Source organism: Drosophila navojoa, chromosome 4, assembly GCF_054131105.1.
Source record: "Drosophila navojoa isolate 15081-1374.11 chromosome 4, UAZ_NAV_1.0, whole genome shotgun sequence".
Classification (NCBI taxonomy): Eukaryota; Metazoa; Arthropoda; class Insecta; order Diptera; family Drosophilidae; genus Drosophila; species Drosophila navojoa.
Window position 1 is genome coordinate 26,276,680 of NC_142892.1, and position 15,747 is coordinate 26,292,426.

At 36.8% G+C, this 15,747-nt stretch overlaps 2 protein-coding genes and 2 long non-coding RNA genes across 4 annotated transcripts in view; 3 read left to right on the forward strand and 1 right to left on the reverse strand.

The window, feature by feature from the left end:
• Chmp1 (charged multivesicular body protein 1) overlaps nt 1–8,049 on the forward strand; it is a 103,977-nt gene extending 95,928 nt beyond the window's left edge. Inside the window, exon 3 of the mRNA XM_089260514.1 lies at nt 8,036–8,049. The gene's annotated coding sequence lies outside the window, so the exon portion shown is untranslated. The remainder of the gene's footprint in view (nt 1–8,035) is intronic.
• LOC149091568 (uncharacterized) overlaps nt 1–15,747 on the forward strand; it is a 161,684-nt gene that overhangs the window by 106,493 nt on the left and 39,444 nt on the right. The gene's annotated exons all lie outside the window — the stretch shown is intronic.
• The window catches only part of GNBP2 (Gram-negative bacteria binding protein 2), a 171,371-nt gene that overhangs the window by 81,446 nt on the left and 74,178 nt on the right, over nt 1–15,747 (forward strand). The window lies entirely within an intron of this gene.
• LOC149091571 (uncharacterized) lies at nt 4,389–9,352 on the reverse strand. Its single transcript, XR_016196869.1, has 3 exons — nt 8,877–9,352; nt 5,176–7,974; nt 4,389–4,963 (listed from the first exon to the last, which is right to left on the reverse strand). It is a non-coding gene; the product is annotated as an uncharacterized LOC149091571 (long non-coding RNA).

Genomic DNA, 15,747 nt, shown 5'->3' on the forward strand with positions numbered 1-15,747 from the left:
GAGCACCGTCGTGAATTCACTGAGCTGCATGCTGGGGGCCAGATAGCAACTGTAAAGCCATAAGTTGCCATATCGGCCGCGTACGAACCCATTGAATGACTTAACATTCGAAAGTACGTTCGTTGAGTTGCCGCATACCCACAACGCAGCTTTGCCATTAACGTCAGTTGACCAGGTCCTAGGGTAGCTGGTTATACAGTGGTGGGGCTCACTGAGAAAAGCTACGTCTATACATTTTTCCCTAACGGTCTGCTCAAGAAGGTCTTGGGCAGCAATACACCTGAAACCGCGATGGCGTCGCTTCTGGAACGTTTTTGCAGCGGCTTGCGTCCCTTAACAACCGTCCAGCTGTTCGAATTCGTCTGTCGACCTAGTTGGTTGGTTTTAACGGCTGCAGCCCGTAGAACCATTGGCTCTATTGGATTTGCTGCGCTTTTATTGTGCCTCGGCTTTTTCGAGGGAGTTTTCCTCTGCTCAGTGGCAACTTCCCTCGACCGCTTGGGCGTATTACTACCTGCTGTAGCACTAACGCTCGCTGTTTTAGACTTCTGAGCTACTTCTTTGACCAGCGTGGTCTGCACCTCGCAGTCTTTGACCGGTCGGTTGCAGAACGCTTCGGCCGTCTTGTGGAGACTGACCAGCCTAGCCAGCTCCTCCCTCATTAGTGCATTTATATGCCGCTGCCCCCCAAATAGGGCAGACAAACCCTCTAGCGTAACTCCTATTTGAGCTAACGCTTCTTTTAAAGACCTGGGTGCCTGGCACTCAGCCACTGGAGACTGGTTACACGTCGACGGCTGCGGCAACGCCCTCTGTTGTTGCTGTGGCGATCGCTGCAACGAGGAACGGCGCGCGAAAGCTTGCAGCTCCTCCTCCATCATGGCCTCCATATTACTCCGACTACCACGGCGTGAAGCCTGTAGTGGGCACTGCCTACTAATATAATTTGAGTTTAGAGACCACAGTAACTTAAACTCAACCTAACTACAGCGAGAGCCCGAAAGTATGCACTACTTTTAGTACCTGCTACCTCACACCAGCAGCTGGGTTGCTGTCTTTCCTGAGACTTAGCAACTCACCAAAGTTAGTGAGCAGCTGATTGTCCGCTGCAATTTCCAGCACTACTATCAGCTGTTAGAGTGAATGCACCTGATTATTTATTATTTGCACAAATGTGACGCCTAATGTGACAAATTATTTCGCGCTTAAAAAGAAAGGGAAGGAGAAAAGCCCTGACGCCAAAAACAAAACTCTCTTGCACCACCGGATTGTACCACTGGGGTACTCCGCGAAACCGCCGCGAAGTAAGTTTTTTTTATATTATTATTTATAAGAACAATTTATTTTGTAATATTACGTATTTATTTATATAATTATCTGTGTTTTTTTTTTATCAAATTTCTGCTTTGCAAGCCGACCATTGTTAACCCGAAAGCAGTTCCTGTCCACCCATTGGTTTGAATAGTGTAAAGTTACATTATTTTCCAGCCGGGGTCAGAGTCTCAGTCTGCCCAGGGCCACAACTTACAAGAAATTTATAAGTTATTACGGGACATACAGAGTTAGAGAAATGGGAGAGGGGGAGGGTATTAGTTGGAGGTTAGGTGACCACGTGGGGCACATATTGCCGGCCACACCCACCGTTAGTAGCAAAGGTTAATAGAGCGATAGTAACTAACTACTAATGAGCACACGATTTTCTTATATAAGCTTACTTTATTTATTACAAATCCAAATCAGCACCCCTACTACCGAATGCACGCGGCCGATCGCGCCGCGCGCCGAGAATCTCAACTTGAGCGCGTCCTATTCAAATTACGCTTACCCTACGAAACTAACTGCTATGACACTTACGACTACTTACCGACTAATTAACAATGTCTTACAAACTTACAACTCGTTCTACTTATTACTTAACTTACTCGCTACCAACTATTAGCTACAAACTCCTATCTACTACAAATCTTACGCAATGTAAGGTGGGCCGTGGGCGAGCCACCTTACAATAGCATCTGTTAAACAAGTAAGAACGTTGCAGTCGGGCGCTACCGCGGAATACTCATTCACAGTCCGTATACATGATGCTATGTTTACAAAGGGGCATTTATTCTTTTTTCAAATTTAATTTGGCTTTACAAAATTTAGTACAAAGCAATTATGCTTTTTGATTATATTGTAGCTTTTGGTAATTTTTATCGAGTAACCGATAATTATTATATTGATCGTGCACTTTTTGAGTACAAATGTATGGTAATTTTCGTTAATAGCTTTCGGTCACACCTAATGCAGATTCATAAGCTTTTGCTTACATTACAAAAGCGCGCTTTTTAGAATTCTAAGAATTGCGATTGATTTCTGGATTTTCTAGCTGTTATTGTAGTTTTGTCAGATGACGCTCTGTTATTACTTTATTGTATTTTAGCTACCAGATTGTCAAGCAAAACGATAGCGTGGGTGATAGAGGCGTCGCATGTTATGTTACAGCGGCGGAGGTTCAAGGCCTCTTCAATGTTGTGTATTTTTTTCATACATATTTTGTTTTTTATAAAATAGATACTTATTTTATTCTTTTTTCTAATTAAAAAATTTTATAAGTTTAAATTTGTTTCTTCTTAAATAGCCCTCATATATGTATGTACGCATTTATGCATGCATATGTATGTACATAAGTCTGCACGCATATGTATGTAGCATCAAGCATTCCAGCGTTTCTTATGCACGCGCTCATTTGTATCGGTGTATGTATGTACACATAAATGCATACTCTTGCGTTGAAATGAGACTGATTTGTTTTTGTCTTGTTCTTGAAATTACCATCCGCTACTCTCATAACAAGAATCTTATTTTTGGATTTCATTTTAATTACATTTGTTGACAGTAGGTGGTGGCGCTGTCAGCAAAGGCGCCGGTTCCATTTGTTTTTGTTCTTGTGACAAACATGACTTAGGTGCGAGTTCAAATCCCGCGGAAAACTCTTTTTTATAAATTGCAAATTTTGTTATTTTAGCTTCTTTTATATTTTTAAATATTTAAATTTTATTTTTAAATTTTATAAAAATGTTTCCTTCCGTGTTATCAATGCCTATTAAGCCTATTTGTATATACATGTACATACATAGATAGCTCAAGCATATAAATGTCGCAATTTGATACTACAAATGCCGATTGCCACGCCCCTAGTGGCCGTAGACACCTCATTTTTGGCCAGTTTTTAGAAAGAGCTAACGGTAACGTAAATGCAAAATTTGAATGCTTACGCTCAAAAAATGTGAAAATTACACGGTATTTTTCGATATGCCACGCCCCCCAAAGAGGCGTGACAATTATTTTTGGGGCATCGATAGAGGAGGTTACCAGTAACTCAACTATCCAAATTTGAAGCTTCTAGCTCTTAAACTGTAGGAGATATAAAGTTTTGCGGTTTGCCACGCCCCCTTTGGGCGGACATATATCCACTATAGCTTGTTGGACCGATCTATCTGCTGATGATTTCTCGAAGCAATTGGTGAATATCGGTAATGGCCGTATTCATGTTGACGAATCGAGTGGCTTGATTTCATTTCCTCATAATTTTTGCAATTTCGTCTCATTAAAAGATGAGCTTATCAACAAAGTATTTCCGAATATCATATCAAAGGAAAATTTAAAGATGAGGAAGTTCTTATTCCTAGGATTCCGATAATGCCAACAGATATGCCCTTTGAGTTTAAACGAATTCAATTCCCGATTCGCCTTGCCTTCGCCATGACGATCAACAAATCACAGGGCCAATCTTTGACTATTTGTGGCCTCAATCTAAAAATGCGTGTTTTTCTCATGGTCAATTGTACGTGATATGCTCACGTGTTGGCAAACCATCCGCATTATTTGTTCTTGCACCTGACCAAAAAACAAAGAATGTAGTTTACAAAAGGTGCTTGAATGAAAATCCAACCTGAACAACATAGCTTTCAACAATTTTTTACCTAGAAATAATGGATAGGGCAATGCAACGTTTGCCAGGCCAGCTAGTATATATTATATATTTATAACTTACTGTAGAATACTAGAATATTAGAAAAGTGACTCGTCACGGCGGATAAAACGAAAACAAAAATCATCACACATAGAATTTATCTCAAAGAATTTATAACTCACTCCGTTGTTTTGTTATCAATAAAAAATCATAAAATCAGTTATAAGATTATATTACTGACATCTTTAAAGCTAGAGTATTATAATTCTAAAGATTTAGATGATTTTTATACAATTTATAGCTAATTGTGAATGTAAAGAAGCATAATCATTATTTTTCTAACTATTATACTTTAGGAGATATTCAATTTGACGGTTATGATCTTGAATGGTCGATGCGGATCTAAATTCAAAATTTCAGCTTTCTAGCTCATCAAAAATTGCGCTCATACGGTTAGACGGACATTGCACAAAACCAATATACTAATTCGACTAGATTTGTGTTACTAATTTTATTTTAATCGTGGTGCATAATCAAGTTAAATACAATAGAAGTATTAAACCGGAAACTACATACATACCGATGTACGTATTTACTATGTAAGGAGTAACCAATAACATTGGTCAAGGGAGGAGGATGGCAGAGGTTGGTTTTGAATTTAGCATAGTCAGTCGCGTGTGGCGCCAGACGGACGGGAAGGAGCGAAAAAAACAAGAAATAAAAGGGAAAGAACCTATTATGCAATCTCTGTCGAATATAGTTTTGCATTTGGGCCTATTTTTTGAACCAGAGGATATGGTTCTAGGGTGGTAACCGGAAGCGTGGGCTTAGCGTATATTACCTCATTGAGCACACGGCTCCACGTTAGCCAAATAGGTAAAATGGCCATGTCGCCATCGTAGTTGCGGTCGATGCCACGCCAACGTACAGTTATAACGAAATCGTTGTAGTCACGCAATTCTGTTTCTGAGTTTGAGCTATGGTCGCCATCTTGTTTTTGTTTTGACACTGGGAAAACGTAAAAATAAAAAATAAAAAAGATATGTACATACATATGTATGTAAGAATGCTCTTGTCGAAACAGCTCAACAACTTCAGTTCCTAGGATTTATGGTTATATACATATGTATGTATATGTACATACATATATGTATATTTACTTATGTGAGCGCATACATACATACATACATATGTATATAATTGGAATAGAGCAAACTCACCTAACTTATTGTAAGCGATATTATTGTTGATGTTGTTCGTTCCATTTTTGCATTACTATTGCGTTGTTCGTTATCAATTAGCGCATTGATTATCTCCGTACAAGTTGTTCTATTATACCCGATAAATAACGTAATTCATTCTTGTTAAGCCTAATGGATAGTTCCCTACATTGTTCCTGATAGAAAAAAGTATATACATATGTACATAATATATACATACAGTGTGCCACTAAAGTCACCGTACTCTTGTTGTACTTGCGCAAATCACACTGAAACTTGGGCAAATTTTTGTCATTTTTGTGCTAATATATTTTCTTCTAAATTATAAAAGAAAAACATGTACTTTTAATTTAAGTTCCGTAATATTACAGCGAATGTAAACATACCCAGAAATTTACGTGAACAAAAGTCTACGTACTCTTATTTTTCTTGCGCTGTCTGGCGTCATGGTTCTTCTTAGAAATAACGGGGGGTCTTCTAGAAATTGATATAATTCTTCGCGTCTTTCTGCTTACACTTAGAGATGCAAGCACAAACACGCGTTGGCTACAGTGCACAGTGGGTGAAACGGCTGATTTAGAGGCGATTAATTAATAACTTCTGCAAAATGATGCGATTTTTTTGATTTGTAGATAAATACTTTTGATTTGTAGATAAATTTGATACACATCAGAATTAACATAAAAAAAATATTTCATTTGTTTTAAGATAGTCTAAACCTGTCCTATTCAATGGCTGGTCGTTTTCGCTCAATTTTAAGGATTTTCAATAGATATTTTTAGATTTTTTTTTTTTGCTATTACTTAAGAAATATTTATAACACTATAAAAAAATGCAATATTAACGCATTGGCTGCCGTCGTATTTAATATTATCTATAATATTGGTGTATATGTATGCCTCTACCTCAAAAGTTTTTTTTTTTTAAGCATCAGGCTCCATATGCCATACAGTAAACAATACTCTTTTAGACACTGACATGGTTGCTAAAAAAATATTTCTAAAAAAATATGCGGCTATATGCAGCTCATTTTAGACAATTTCACCACGTAATATACAGACTAATTATTTAACAACTAAGAAAACTCTAGTCGAGAGTGGCTCGACTAGATACTACCCTGAACCAAACTAATAAAAACGTACATATAGTATGGTTAAAATTTCAATTTCGATTTTTATAAAAAATATAAGAGAAATAAAAATCTCATTTAATTAAATATGTACAAATTTTGGATTTGAAACTGAGACTTCACGATCGAGATTCACGCCTCTTATCACGACGCTACCTCACTGCTCGAACTTGCAATGGCAAAACTGAAATAGATTCACTGCTGCAGCGTCATCTAGCAAACCAAACTAACAGATGATGTGATTCTAAGAATGTGCTAGAATAAGTTTGAATTTATGTGTGCACACATACATATATGAAAACTGTTGTAGCTGCTGCACGTGTGTTTGTTAATTGGCCAAACATTTTGTTATTTTTTATGATCTAAATATTCTATTGAATTATTGATAAATTTGAAAAAATTAAAAATCATTCAAATTTAGCTACAGTGGCATCTGCCTTGATTGACATGTTTTTAATCGATAATAATATCGGAAAAAGTTATCGATTTGTAAAGATAAACTCGACACCCGCGCTGTATATACGGCCATTTATATCTTCTGAAATCGACGCGTTCAAGCATACGGACAGACGGACGGACAGACAATGGGTTCAGGGTATAAAAGCATTGGTACCGAATACAGTCGTATATTAGGACAAATTCAAGTACTTATTAAAATATTACATTTTTTATTACGCAAACATTTATTTTGTTAGTAACTACATACCTTTTTATTCAGTTCACAGCACAATAAAACCAATTTTTATTGAATTTGTCTTAGATTCACTCTAATTGTAACAGCCAATGAAACATAAGCTATCTTCACAGCTATGCGAAATAATGTTTACGCCTCTTTAGGGGCGTGGCATATTAAAAAATTCCCTGTAATTTTCACAGTTTTGGAGCGTAACTTCCATATTTTGCAGAAAGATTACAGTTACGTCGTTCTAAGAACGCCCCAGTAGGAGCGCAACAAATCCAGAAAACATTTTCTACAGTATTAGAACTAAACTTAGCAACAAAATTCCTAATGGGATGAGTATTCCGGAGTCAGTAACGCCCGACTGCAACGTTATTACGTTTTTTAAATAATTAATTTAGTTGTTGAAAAGAGCATATGGGAGAAAGAGGAGAAGTTTAGTAAATGTATTATTTGTGTTTTGCTTAATATTGTAGTTTAGCTGAGCCAGCTTCAAATCACAGAGATGCCTTTAAAGCCTATAAATCACTCCAGTGTTTCTGGACAGTACTGTACTTGCTTTACTTCTAGCTTCCGAGCTTCGCCCAAAATGCATGTTTTCTTGATTTGAACCGGTATACTTACAATAGCGTCGCAGAGGGGCTCGAAACGATGTCGATGGCGATAAAAATGACGTCGATTAGTGCCTTTCGTAGGTTGGTCATTTTTATTTGTTGCTTCGTTTTTATTTTAAGTACATATTGTAAGCAGGGAAACAGCCATTGACATCGGCCTTAGGTAGTGTCGTTTTTGCATGTAGCGAACAATTATCAGCTGAACTTTTTTTGGTTCTGATATTATTGCTCAGACTTTTACGTGTTTGTGGATTTACCATAAGTATAGGGCTATTAAAAAATTCAATAGCTGGGGATCTGGTATGTGATCGTCGACGAATGTTGACTTTTGTTGTTGCTGCAATTCCATTGTGCAAAAATTGACCCACTAATTGGTCCTGGCATGAAGAAAAAAGTTAAATTTTATTGTAATTATAAGTTATGGTGTAAATTCATTACTTTTTCAAATCAATAGTTACGTAACGTATGGATTAAGTGGATTAAAGTGATCTAGGTTGCGTCGATTCCGTCGACTTTGTTTAAAAAATCGATAGGAATTCAATGCCATGAATACCGGTGCCAAGCTTCTACATTAGAAATTGTATATACATATGTACATATGTGTATAATTAATACTACTATACTAATAATGAGAAAGTACGAGCATGCAAATTTTGATTTGGGTGAGCTAAATAGTAGCTACGGTAGGTATATCAGGTCGTTTGCTAATCGCGTACACCACTTACGACTATTCGAAGGAAATTGTAAATGTATTTAGATTTCAGTCAAGCACAACGTAAGGTATATAAAAGAAACGTGTTTTTTAGAAAAAATGTGTATCAACTTTTTCAATTTATTTTCCATTCTCTATATATGCATATATTTTTACACGTGCGACTATATAAATACATATATATATATATATATATATATATATATATATATATATATATATATATATATATATATATATATATATATATATATATATATATATATATATGAATTGCTATAATTTGTGGAGTATATTTCAAAAGGCGACGGATCGTCCAACTAGTGGATTTTCATTGGACTTAACTTTTCTATAAAAAAAGGTAAAAGCTTTTCTTGAGAGTATTAGCTTAATACATATTTATTTAAAATTTACTATTAGTTAGTTTGCGTTGATTTACTCCGCATATTACATTTTGGCACCTGCAGAACCACAGAATATTATATAATCAACTGTGAATTCTCCCAGTGCCAAGATAAAATATCAGAATATTGATTTTAACGTCTTGATAATGTATTATTGACTTACCAATTACTAATATTCCATTCAGTTCAAACTAAGCGCATGACACTATTTTGACCTAAGGATATATATATATGTATTTATTGATCTAAATATTTTGAATGATGCCATTCCGTTTTGTAAAGAGGTTTACGGTCGGGAATTATATTAGCTAAACAAGCCAAAGACCACCATCATAAAGGTGCAGGACATGTTTATCCTTTCAGCTTTGATACTAGACTGAAGTTCAAATTTGAATGTACAGCTATGTCACGTTCTTCTACAATTCGACGTCAGCAGCGCCGCCAATTCGGTAACGGAAACTTCTTATATTTCTTCTAGATCTAGGCAGGTGTCATGCGCTTAGTTGCTGTCCTTGTTTGACTGCAGGTGTATAATATTTACCGCGGCATATGTACATACCACACACACTAAAGTCCGCGGAAAGTCACGAGGGAGGATATGGGAAAGCGAGAAAGAGAGTGAAAGAGAGAAAGAATGAGAGTAAGAGAGATGGAGAATAAGAGAGATGAAGAATAAGAGAGAGAGAGAGAGAGAGAGAGAGAGACAGAGTGAGAGAGAGGCAAAGTGAATCAGAGACCGAGAGAGTTAAAGAGATAAATGAAGATAGAGATAGATAGAGAATGCAGAAAGAGTGAAATTATAAGAATGTATTTCTAACGTTTTAGTAATATTCTGTTACAGTCTTATAGTCCTTTAGCTGGTTGCCAATGACAACTTGTGTTCGATGCAAAACAAACAAATATTACGATGACGTATCCTTGACAACGGCATGTGGCTAACTAAAATTTTATTTGCTACTACACAAAACTTTAAAGCAATAGCAGGCAACTACAAGCACGCACGCACACCTGCCATAAATATATGCACGCACCAACACATGCATGGTATGATAAAAAGAGGGTAGTTGGTTCTGTTTTCTACCGTCAGGGAATGTTGTGGCTGGCAGTAGCACTGAACAACTAACAACTGGTCTGTCGTCGATTTTGGCCAACCAGCAGCAACCACCAACCAAACGAAGTCGCGTTTCGTCGTATAAACAATTTCCCACTAGCCTTACAGATAAGCGAACCACATGCGACCACTCCCTCAATCCACAATATAGCTCGCTTTTTTCATAGCGTGCAACGGCTACTTCGACTATAACCCCTCCATTCAACTCGACTTTGATGTTATTAGTAGATATTCGTCTACCAATACAAACGAAAATACACAGGCGGTATTTGGTAAAAAAAAGATTGTTGATAAAATGTCAGGGAAACAACAATGAAAACTCGTTGTAGGTATATAAAATTTACTTAACTGGCAGTACGAGAGATATTTGATTATAAATGTATATAGCAATATGCATATAAGATTTACTTACTGTCAGTAAGTATAATTCGTTATAAAAACAAAATACATATGTACATAAATAGCTTTTTCTTTACCAAATTTAAATATAATCTTATGTGATTATCTTATGTGATTATTAATATTTTTTTTATACTCTAATTATACTCTTTTACGAAACTGAATTAGTATATTGATTTTGTGCAATGTCCGTCAAGTCAGTCCGTCCATCCGTATGAACCCAATTTTTTTTCGGCGCTATTGAAGTCGGAAAATGCATTTTCCAATATGCCAGAAATCAAATTAGTTGAAGAGCTAGGAATCTGAAATCCTAGAGTGTTTAAGTTATAACGTTAAAAGTAGCACGTGAGCTAATGTTATGATTCTATAAAGATTATCGAAAAATTTATATGTGAACGCTTTTTAGGGGCGTGGCAAATCGATCCTGAAAATCAAATGCTGCTATATTTTGGATACAATTGATGCTAGAGACCTTAAATTTGGTATATATACTCGGGCTGACCTCCCAAGACGAATATGATATATGATATATGTCCGCTCATAGGAGGAGTGGCAAACCGCAAAAGTTGATAACTCCTAAAGTATACGAGCTAGGAACTTCAAATTTGGATAGTTAAGTTATTTGTAACCTCCTCTATCGGTTCCCCAAATCTTATTATTACGCCTCTTTAATTTTTTCATTTTTTGAGCGTGCGCATCCAAATTTAGCAGCTAGGTTAACGTTAGATTGTTCTATGAGCTGGCAAAAATGAAGTGTGTACGCCCAGCAAGATGCTGATGGCATGTGGATGAGTATTTTGCAGTCGGTATGCCCGACTATAAATTTAAAATAAATTTATGAAAACAAGATTACATACAGATGCACATGTACATATGAATATATATTAGGAAGAACTCACTCTCTCTCTCTAAATATATACATATTTGTAGATGAAACTGAATGAATGTAAGAAATTATGTACATATGTAAATATTTTGTTTCTTGGATATAAACATACATACATATTTATATATTGAGGCAAAAGTCTCCAAATCTTAAATATACATTAAGATGCATTTTATACAATTTCGATTTTGGTTAAAATATTGATTTAGTTTTGTATTCTCATTTGACACCTTTTAGACCTGCAGATTCAGATTTACTGTGTATATACATGTGATGAATACAAACATTTTCTAATTTACAGTTTTCGAATACGACCCCCCTTCGCCAATATTTTGTAAAAAACGTATTTCAAGTACTAGATTTAGAATTATTATTTATGCACCTTTTTTTTAATACGTGAACGTAATATAAATAAATATACGTGCTTATTAGTTTAAAAGGTAAGGCAAATAATGAGCAATCGAATATTACGTCACTGTTGATCACCAAAAAGTTTTTATACCCTGAGCCCATTGAAAATGTATAATAGTTTTATTAAAATGTATGTAACACGCTGAAGGAGGCGCGGCAGACCTCACAAAGTATTTATATTCTTGATCAGGGCGACGAGCTGAGTCGATTTGGCCCTGTCCGTCCGTCTGTCTGTCCGTCCGTCCGTATGTTTGAACGCATCGATTTCAGAACATATGGGAGCTAGAGACTTCAATTTTTTTTTTAAATGTCCGTATATAGCGCGCGCATATCGAGTTTATGACTAAAAATCGATAACTCATTCCGTTATTTTGTTATCGATAAAAAAAACCTTATCGAAAATCAGTTATACAATTGTATTTTTTAAATCCACCCCCTCACCTTCATGTTTGTAAAAGGCGTATTTCAAATACTAGAGACTTCGGAACATACACACATTTAAACAATATGATTACGTTCTAAAAGTTTCATTCAGATCGTACGTCTAGAAATTAATTTATTCAACAAATAAATTCTCATTATATTGCTTGTAGGGTTCAGGGGATCTCGTAGCCGAGCAGTATCGACTAGAGCTTTCTTACTTGTTCAACTTGATTTATTTATGTGTGATCAATAGGCAACAACTAATTTGAATCGACGAACATTCAAATCTACAGGCATGCAAAGCACAAAGATCAGATGAAGAAAGGAAACAAAGCAATGCATATGTCTGTGTGAGCATGGCGCAGTTACGTGAATCACAATCGCAAGAGCCACGAGATGAACGAAATCAGCAAAGACAATTAGAACGACGTAGAGGAATTGACCGCGAAAGTCAACAAGTTCGTCGAGCAGTTACTTGATAATTTCAGTATGAGCCTGATGTTGAATATTACGCTCATTCCAAAGTGGTCATTGGTACATTGGACAAGGACTTTAAAAATGAGCCGATCGGGATGTGTCACTCTCCAGGAAAATTAAAACACCGCCGGAACCATTGCACGGTACTGATCCAGATTCTTTGCTGTTCATATAGTTCATTGGAAAATTCGATTCGTTTTCAACGACTTGTTGTAGCAACGGAAATAGTTACAAAAACTGCTGCAAATGGTCAACAATTTAATTTCACATTCAAAATCAAAGGCCAAATTAACCACAAAGGCGACTCATCAGGAAAAAAAGCCCGAAATTTTGGTATCAATTCTAAAAATAGAGGTAGGACGTTGAAATTTTATATACACCACGCCTTCTTCCCGCCCTCTTGTTATCCATTGATCCAATCACGTGTATTTTAGGCATAAATTTTGTCAATTGATTATATAAATTAAGCTCTTCCACACTAGAGAACTAGTGATTGGGGACGCTGTGGTGGGTTCTTGTGAATATAAACAACTTTGTGTTCAATGAAATAATATATGTTATACAATTTAGTAACAAAAGATCTAAACTCTCTCTAGTCCGAATATAAACTGACCCCAAATCAGTTCTACTGATTGGGTTCTCCCCTTGAATGTCTGACTGGACTCTCCAGCCTCTATATATACTACCACTAACCAAACAACACATAGACTAGACATGTAGTACAAAGTTTTTCAACACCGAAAAATCTGCCTCCTAGGGCCCATCAATTTCGTATTCGCTCGGCTTTTCATTTTTAGGTTCAAGCTACGAAAATATACGAAAGCACAATCAGTCCGCTTCATGCGCTCGACCGAGATGTTCGATGGTTGAATAAAAGATCTCTCTATGCTCAATGTTTCCCTTGCTCTCTCTCGATGCTCTTTGCTCTCTCAAATGTGTATATGTGTGTATGCATGTGAGCACAAGCAGCAGCTCACGAAAATTGAAATTTCTTCGCAGCAAGAACCCATGCCTTCCCTTCTGTGTGAAGAGTATACCGAACTCTTCAAACCGTTTGCCAAGCTCGTACACACAAAATATTTGCGTTTTCGATACTATTTGCGAGAAGGGTATGAAAGCGTTGGTGCTCATAATAAAAATACTTTCGCGACGAGCGTGCACGCACACACTCTCCCTTGCTACATGTATTACGAGTATTTGTATGCATGTGTGCAAAGGTCTTGCTGTCTGTAGCAATTTTAAAGCCCAGCATTTGCATTTGGTCCGTCTTAAGGACTGTCATAACCACTTCACACAGATTGCTATGTATGAACATACATTTGTATGTACATAAGTACATCTATACATATACTAGCTGGCCCGGCAAACGTTGCATTGCCCTATCCATTATTTCTAGGTAAAAAATTGTTGAAAGCTATGTTGTTCAGGTTGGGATACACTCTGATTAATTTATTAATCGGATTTTCATTCAAGCATCTAGTGGTAAACGACATTCTTTGTTTTTTGGTCAGGTGCAAGAACAAATAATGCGGATGGTTTGCCAACACGTGAGCATATCACGTACAATTGATCATGAGACAAAATACGCATTTTCTAGATTGAGGCTACAAATAGTCAAAGATTGGCCCTATGATTTGTTGATCGTCATGGCAAAGGCAAGGCGAATCGGGAATTGAATTCGTTTAAACTCAAAGGGCATATCTGTTGGGATCATAGGAATCCCAGGAATAAGAACTTCCCCATCTTTGAATTTTCTTTTGATATGATATTCGGAAATACTTTGTTGATAAGCTCATCTTTTAATGAGGCGAAATTGCAAACAATTTGAGGAAATAAAATCAAGCCACTCGATTCATCAACAGGAATACGGCCATTACCGATATTCAGCAATTGCTTCGAGAAATCATCAGCAGATAGATCGCTCAACAACGCAACTCTCATATTCACAGACAGTTAAAGTTTGGTTACATATCGCCACAGATTTGATGCTTTGAGGCAAGCGTTTATTTCGTCAGCAGCAGTAGATCTTGGAATCACCGGTTTGTCGGAAATTGACAGATAATAAAATCCTTGAACCATTTCTTATTGTCGTTTCACGGGCTGCCTCTCTTTGAAAAGCACGCATTAAGGCCCTTCTTTGCTGGGTACTAACGCGGCGCCTTTCTCGTTCTTCGTCAGATAATTGACTCGCCTTATTCCGTTGCCTAATTGGATCATGGGTTATTAATTCCTTCCTCAATGCGATTATGATTACAAATTCATTTTACATAATCGACTTCAAATTAACTTAACAATAACATAATTCATTTCAAACTTAACATTTCAGTAAATTTAACATGCTTGTTCTTACAAAGATTCTTGGTCATGATATCTGCAATCATATCTTTTGTACAAGCATACTTTAAGTTAATTTGACCCCCGTCAACTACTTGACGAACAAAATGATATCTTATATCAATATGCTTAGTCCTGGAATGATGAACTGGATTTCTGGCCAACTCCTGCGCGCTCAGATTATCGCCATACAGAGTAGTTGAGGTAGCCTCATCTCCACAACCAATCTCGATAATAATTCGACGTAAGAACAATCCTTCCTTACAAGCAGCAGATAGTGCCATATATTCCGCCTCTGTTCTGCTAAGTGCCACGCTGCGTTGCATTTCGTACCGCCAAGAAATTGGTCCACCTGTTAGAAAGTATACATAGCCATCTGCCTTAACCGCAGAATAATAGCCATTTTGCTTTCCTTGAAACAAATAGAAGTCTCCAACTTTTCTTGCTTTAACAATGCAATCACCCTTTTGCATTACTTTTGCATACTCTTGCACAAAAGTAATAAAGCAGTTATGCTTCAGAGCGCTGCTAACTGAAAAAAAATTTTCGTTCATTTTTGGCACATAGAGAACATCTTTTAACAGCTTTACATCTCCTCTGCCCTCTGCTCTCAGCAACCCAGAGTCAGCCAGACTAATCATTTCTGTGTGTTTATCAAACTTTGTGAATAACCTTTTATCACAACACATGTGGCTTGTGGCGCCACTGTCCAAACACCACTTACTCTTTTTATACCCTGAACCCATTGAAAATGGGAAATCAGCGTATAATGTTTTGTTTAAATGTATGTAACAGGCAGAAGGAGGCGTGGCAGACCCCACAAAGTATATATATATTCTTGATCAGGGCGACAAGCTGAGTCGATTTAGCCCTGTCCGTCTGTCTGTCCGTCCGTCCGTATGTTTGAACGCGTCGATTTCAGAAGATATAAGAGCTAGAGACTTCAACTTTTTTTTAAAATGTCCGTAAAAACAGCGCGCATATCGAGTTTTT